The sequence below is a fragment of the Colobus angolensis genome, unplaced genomic scaffold, assembly GCF_000951035.1.
Source record: "Colobus angolensis palliatus isolate OR3802 unplaced genomic scaffold, Cang.pa_1.0 Scaffold199, whole genome shotgun sequence".
Classification (NCBI taxonomy): domain Eukaryota; kingdom Metazoa; phylum Chordata; class Mammalia; order Primates; family Cercopithecidae; genus Colobus; species Colobus angolensis.
The window spans coordinates 1,543,718-1,551,286 of NW_012115143.1; the positions used below are offsets into that span (position 1 = coordinate 1,543,718).

The following is a 7,569-nucleotide window of genomic DNA, read 5'->3' on the forward strand; positions in this document are numbered from 1 at the left end:
AAGAAAGAAAGAAAGAAAGAAAGAAAGAAAGAAAGAAAGAAAGAAGGAAAGAAAAGAAAATGCACCACTGATATGTGCTTACAGAGAGCATAATTAAATGATGGCTCCACCTGCTGCCCTTCTGGATCTACCATCACATTTGCATTAAGGCCATGTTTCCCACAGGCTGATCCTAGCCAATGGTTAAGCACAGCAGGAATACAATGGCAGGCCCATTCCTGTTAAGATGCACGATTTCTTTAACAGGTGCCTCTGGTTTAAGGACTGTTCCTTGGCATAGCCAAAACTTTCTTAGATAACTTTCTTAAATAAGTAGGATAAGGTTCTTCCTTTCCAATCCTCCTTCCGTCCCTCTCTCCTTCTACAGATATCAGGCTTACATCTTAGTCTGAAGTCTCGCCCTGCCTTCTCCTGATTCTTCTTTGTAGTGTTTTAAAATATAGTCAGCCTTCCCTATATGGGGATTCTGCATCTGTGGATTCAACCAACCATGAATTGAAAATATTCAGAAAAAAAAGGATGGTTGCATCTAGTACTGAACATTCACAGACTTTTTTTTCTTGTCATTATTTCCCAAACAATACAACTATTTACATAGCATTTACATTGTATTAGTTATTATAGGTAATCAAGAGACAATTTAATGTATACGGGAGGGCCAGGAATGGTGGCTAAAGCCTGTAATCCCATCGCTTTGGGAGACCAAGATGGGAGGATTGCTTGAGGCCAGGAGTTCAAGACCAGCCTGTGCAAAATAGCAAGACCCCATCTCTACAAATCAATCAATAAATCAAAACAAATTTTTTTTGAGGCAGAGTCTTGCTCTGTTGCCCAAGCTGGAGTGCAGTGGCATGATCACAGCTCACTGCAACTTCAAGTGATCCTTTTGACTCAAGTGATCCTCCTGCTTTGGCCTCCCAAAGTCCTGGGATTATAAGTGTGACCTACCATGCCTGGCCATAAATATTATTGAATGAATGAATAAATGAATGAATGAATTCCAGGCATTGTGCTAAGCATATTTAAAAGGTTGTTCCACTTAATTCTTAAAATAATCCCTATAAGGTGGGGTGCTATTATTATTTTAATTTTATAAAAATAATAAACTATAATAATAATACTAATATAATATAATAATAATAATATAATAATGAAACTAAAGCACAGAGAAGATAAGCAAGTTGCCAAAGTTCACATAGTTGGTAAGTAAGAAAGTCAGTTTTGCAGAAGCAGTTGTGTTTGAGTTCAGTCATATCCCTTAAATCCCTTGTGGAATGAGATGAATCTTTATTCCACAAATAAGGTAAAGGTAAATAAATAAATCCTTAGATAAGAATTCAGGAAAACAGAGTATTCAAGGAAAAATGAACAACCTAAACAAAAAATACAAGAATGAGAAAAAGGCAAGTGGTTCAGACTGACTGAATAAAGGGTTACTACATGATATTTGCAGCCAGGAGCAGTGTCTCACTCCCGTAATCCCAGTACTTTGGGAGGCCAAGGCGGGCAGATCACCTGATGTGAGGAGTTCAAGACCAGCCTGGCCAAATAGTGAAACCCTGTCTCTACTAAAAATATAAAAAATTAGCCAGGTATGTTGGTGCACGCACTCCTGCAATTCCAGCTACTCGGGAAGGTGAGGCAAGGGAATTGCTTGAACCTGGAAGGCGGAGGTTGCAGTGAGCTGAGATCGTGCCACTGCACTCCAGTCTGGGTGACAAAGCGAGACTCTGTTTCAAAAAAATAAATAAATAAAATTTTAAAAATAAAAACAGGATATGTACAGGAGGTAATGTTGGAAAGGGAAGTTAGGGCATATTATGTAGGATCTTCAAGAAGGAACTGATGAGAAGAAAGACACAAAGTATTTGTGATTTTGTGATATTGTAAAGGGAATAACATTTCTTCAACCCAAGCATTCCTTGAAAGAAAATAACTCCATTCTATGAATACTTTGGGGAAAAAAAATGCAAAATGTAATTCACACACAGGTACGGACTAAAAACTAAGTTATATATTTGGGTTTCAATCCTCTTTACCACCATCATCTCTACCACCACAAAGAAAATCCTTAGAGATCCCCGCAGTAAGAGGTAGCTTTGCCCAGATTAAAAGAAAAGATGGTATCAGAGGTCACAGCCAAACACTACCTTCCATCTCACAGGCTAATGGAATGGATAAGGAAAGATGGTATTATTGATAGATTACTTTTTTCGCTTTTGGGAATCGCTTTCTTAAATAAAAGAACGTGGGAAGTGAGGGAAGAAAAAGGGGAAATTTCTTCATTGTCCTTTGCAATGCTCTGCAGGGGGAAGATAAACTCAGTCCCATTGCTCTGCCCATTTACTTAATGTTAACAAATAATAATTACAAAAATATTTATTGTGGGCCTCCTCTGTGGCCCAGACATAGTAACAAATACAGACTTCTTCCCCATTTCAACCTTTTTAGATATTATTTTACTCAGTGCCTTTTTAAAGGTTATTTTACTCCATGCCTTTGCAGACAAACCAGCTGTTCAGGCTGAGGTGACCCTATGGCTGCTGGTATGCATTATGATCATAGTATTTCCCCCAAAAGCCAAGGATAAGCCTCTGACACAGCACTTCTGTAATCCAACACGCCTCTCTCTGTGTAAGAATGCTTTATAGGCAGAACTGAGTGCAGGGAGGGAATCTGAGCTGTATGCAGCTCCCTTTGGATATTTTGGTGGATAAAACCATGCAATCCAAAGAGCAGGGCTGGAGTTCTACCAAATGAGCTCAGACCCCCAGGAAACTAGTGACATTCATCAGGCTAGAAGGGCCAGCATCTTTTCTTTATGAATTGCCAGAGCTGTCTTAAATCTTACGGAGACTTTAAGCATTGAAAGAATTATGATGTTCTTCTCTCCCATGAACACATAATTCAATATGAGTGTAACTGGTTGCAAGCAAAGCTCTGATTTTTCATGAGGACAACTTTAATACTTTATTTTAAATGCCAGATATGAAATTATTTCCAGAAAAACTTGAGATGCCCTTCCCACTTTGTTAAAAGTGTGCTTAATTTACCTATTGGATAATTTATCACTATACATTATGAAACCCTGGGGGTTGAGAATTCCCTAACTGGTTTAAACTTAGCCAATACTTTTCAAACCATTTGAGATTTATACTATCTTTTGCTTTGTGCTCACTCCAGTGCATAACCAAGGAAAGAGCCTATAATAGTGCCTTCCTCTTGCATCTCTTCTAACCTCCTCTTTCAGTGGTGGATCCTTAGACACCTTTGACAGTTCAAGGGTCCTTCATCACAAATAGTTCAAAAGCATTGGTGTGCCACTATATCTGCCAATTTTGCTTGACAAGACTGTGGAAGAAGCTACAGAATTGGAGAGCTCCCAAAAGATCATACTTGGTCATTCCAGGGGGTCAACAGTTAAATGAAACAAAACAGGAAGCTCCATAGCCATCAAACACTATTACCTGTGTCTGACAATCATGCATATCACAGGTCCCTAATAATCCCCTTGAGGCAGGAGAATAGGGTATGGAGACAGGGAGCCTTCGCTTCAGCCTCTGATTGGTGGGAGCCAAGTCTTCATTTGCATAGGGTGTAACTTCACTTCAGCCTCTGATTGGTCATGGGCCAAGCTACCACTTCAGCCTCCAATAGGTCACAGGCCAAGTCTTCACTTACATAGGATGTAATTAATAGGAAACCTCTAAAGGGTACTTAAACCCCAGAAGATTTGTGCAACTGGGGCTCTTGAGCCACTTACTAGAGCCCACTCCCACTCTGTAGAGTGTACTTTCACTTCAATAAATCTATGCTTTTGTCTTCCATTGGTTTGTGCATTTTGTCCAATTCTTTTTTTTTGAGACGAAGTCTCACTCTATCACCCAGGCTGGAGCAGAGTGGCACGATCTCCACTCACTGCAACCTCCAGCTCCTGGGTTCAAGCAATTCTCCCGCCTCAGCCTCCCGAGTAGCTGGGATTACAGGTGCCCACCACCACGCCCAGCTAATTTCTGTATTTTTAGTAGAGGTGGGGTTTCACCATGTTGGCCAGGCTGGTCTCAAACTTCTGACCTCAGGTGATCCACCCACCTCAGCCTCCCAAAGTGTTGGCATTACAGGTGTGAGCCACTGCACCTGGCTAGTCCAATTCTTTGTTCAATATGCCAAGAACCTGGACAACTCATAGTCAAGACCCTCCACTGGTAACAACCTTGGAAGGGCCTTTGAATAGCATCGTTTTACTACCAGGCTTCTGCCATAGCACACTTCCTAAATTCAAAATAGGTTTTTAAATTCTTCATAATTCATATATGTATTTAATTTTTTATTCAGCTTTCTATGTCTTATGCATATGTATCAGAGCATTTTCTGTCTTTGCTTATAAAATTCCGGGACACAGATGCTAATGCTCCACAATTTTCTTTTTTCTTTTTTTTTTTTCTGTTTGAGATAGAGGCTTGCCCTGTTGACCAGGCTAGAGTGCAGTGGCGAGATCTCAGCCCACTGCAGCCTCTGCCTCCTGGGCTCAATTGATCCTCCATCTCAGCCTCCTGAGTAGCTGGGACTACAGGCACACACCACCACAACTGGCTAATTTTTGTATTTTTTGTAAAGATGGGGTTCCATTATGTACCCCAGGCTGGTCTTGAACTTCTGGGCTCAAGTGATCCACCCACCTCAGTTTCCTAAACAGCTGGGATTACAGACGCGAGCCATCACTCCTGGCCACAGTTTTCTTTATAGAGCACTTTGGACAGTGCTATGTGCAATTTAACATTTAAAAATATTTTCTGGACCAGGCGCAGTGGCTCATGCCTGTAATTTCGGCACTTTGGGAGGCTGAGGTGGGTGGATCATGAGGTCAGGACTTCGAGACCAGCCTGGCCAATATGGTGAAACCCCATCTCTACTAAAACTACAAAAATCAGCTGGGCATAGTGGCGCAGGCCTGTAGTCCCAGCTACTCAGGAGGCTGAAGCAGAAGAATTGCTTGAACCCGGGAGGCAGAGGTTGCAGTGAACCGAGATCATGCCACTGCACTCCAACCTAGGCAAGAGAGCAAGACTCCGTCTTAAAACAAAAAAAAAATTCTGGGCTGGGCACAGTGGCTCACACTTGTAATCCCAGTCCTTTGGGAGGCCAAGGCAAGAGGATTGCTTGAGGCCAGGAGTTTGGGACCAACCTGTGCAACACACAAAGACCCTGTCTCTACAAAAAATTTTTACAAACTAGTCCAGTGTGATAGCGTGCATCTATAGTCCTAGCTGCTCCAGAGGCTGAGGTGCAAGGATCACTTGAGCGCAGGAGTCTGAGGTTACGGTGAGCTACAATCATGCCACCGTACACCAGCCTTGCTGATAGAGCAAGACTCTGTCTCTAAATATATATATATATTCTGACAACATAATCATACTGGAATCATCACCCAGTAGAATGGCTGGAATACTGTTAACCAAGGAAAGAGGAGGATGATTAACAGTCACCTATAGCCAATCTTTCAGTGACATTGTCAGCCTTTGGCAATAAGCCTGCAAAATACTCATCCAGCACACATAAGCAATTTTAGTACTACCATAATCTACATTTGCACTGTAATTAATAAAACCCAATTTCAGCAGGGCCTGAGATCACAAGGCTGAGTTTCTGCCCCTACCATCTAATCTAATCAGTGTGTGATCCTTCCCTATACCATTCAGATCTATTGTCTAGTCTCTTTGTCAGACTTGATGAAAGCAGAATCTTTGGTTAACTACTGCTGACCTTTATACTGAGACCCTGTGCTAGTTAGAGGCCTCATCTCTACAGTTGCTATGGAAACTGTCTCTTTCTCCCCACAACCTATTCTGGCTCTCTGCCTCCACATGGTACTCTTTTTCTGATTGCAGAAAAGGAGGCCTGTACATCTCTCCAAGCTCTTTTCCAGATTCAGATCCACAAACAGTGGGGGGTGGGGTGGGGCAGAGGTACAGCAGAACACTGTCTCATGTGTCACAGTCATGAGGCTAGAGGGTGAGGCATCCCCACCATCTGACATTCTGCCAGTACTCTTATTTTCCCCTTTCTGCTGCAAAAGGATTTTCAGGGCCATGTCCAGATTGGTTGCAGAGTGGACTGGCTATTTTCCTGTAACACATGCTCCCTGGTAGGGACCAGGATTGCTGTAAAGTTTTTGTTTTGTTTTGTTTTGAGACAGAGTCTCACTCTGTCACCCAGGCTGGAGTGCAGTAGTGCATCTTGGCTTACCGCAACCTCCGCCTCTGGGGCTCAAGTGATTCTCCTGCCTCAGCCTCCCGAGTAGCTGGGATTACAGGTGTCCAACACCACGCCCAGCTTATTTTTGTATTTTTAATAGAGGTGGGGTTTCCCCATGTTGGCCAGGCTGGTCTTGAACTCCTGACCTCGAGTGAACCGCCCACTTTGGCCTCCCAAAGTGCTGGGATTACAGGCGTGGGCCACTGAGCCCAGCCACTGTGAAGTATTTAACATGCAGACACTGCCCAATCAAAATGTGGCTCACAGGCAGCCTTGCTGAATCTGGTACTGTGCTCCTTTCTTCCCTGTACTATCTCCAAAGCGAAGGCAAACGGGACCAAAAAAAAAAAAAAAAACAAGTGCTGCTGGAGCTCTAGGGTGAAATATAGGCGGTCCCATACATACATGCACAGAATGATTCGGTATCCTGGGTAAAAGAAGACTGGCGTGTGGAGGAGGTAGAGGTACACTGAGGAACGGGGGAGGCTAGACTAACAGCACATTTTTACAAAGATGTTCCAGTCAGTCATAAAACAGTGCAAGGCCTCCTCAGTCCTTTCCCAACCTCTCTGGTTTTGACCTTAGAACTGTCAACCTCTTCTTTGGGGCAAACATTGCCCCTTCTGTTTTAAGAACTCCCGGGAGCGGGGAGGGGGGAAGTACTACAACAGTCTCCTGAGGGAGACCCGTCTCACTGTCACATCACTTGAAGATGGAAAGGTCTTTCCTAGGTTTTACTCAAATCCCCCTTGCTGCAGTCTGAGCTCATTGCACTCGAGTCCTGCACTCAGCAGAGATGGAGACTAGCCAGCCAACTGCTATCTTCAGAATAACAACTCACCAGGGACTCAAGGCCGGAAGGTCATTCTGTCCCCTCCAAAACTGCGCAGCCTTCCAGAGCACTCCCAGGGCCTGGGGCAAGGACAGGGAAGCCGAGGATGGAGACCTCGGGCAGGACCCAGGCAGGAAGTGACAAAAAAACAAAAACACCAAACAACGATAATACAGACACACAGACACAGATGGAGGCAACGATACAAACTCTAAGACAGAGAAGGACAAGATGGCTCCCCTCACTTCGGGCGAGGCTGCGGAATTGCCAGACAATACTTATCAGGGACACATCTTAACTAGAAGCTTCTTCCGGCGCCAAGGCAACCGCCTCGCCCCCCAGTGGGTCCCCCAGAGACCCCACCCCCGCTCAAGTCTAAGTGGAAGCTCCTGGGGGTACTGGGGAGGGCGTGGTGGGAGGGAGGAGACGGCCACCACCCTCGGGCCTGGCGAGACCGCAGAGCAGGAGCTTCCATCTCCGGC

At 44.0% G+C, this 7,569-nt stretch overlaps 1 protein-coding gene across 1 annotated transcript in view; it reads right to left on the reverse strand.

The window, feature by feature from the left end:
• Positions 1-7,330, reverse strand: part of TP53BP1 (tumor protein p53 binding protein 1) — a 111,605-nt gene extending 104,275 nt beyond the window's left edge. Inside the window, exon 1 of the mRNA XM_011941144.1 lies at positions 7,097-7,330. The gene's annotated coding sequence lies outside the window, so the exon portion shown is untranslated. The remainder of the gene's footprint in view (positions 1-7,096) is intronic.
• Between the last annotated feature and the right edge of the window lie 239 nt (positions 7,331-7,569).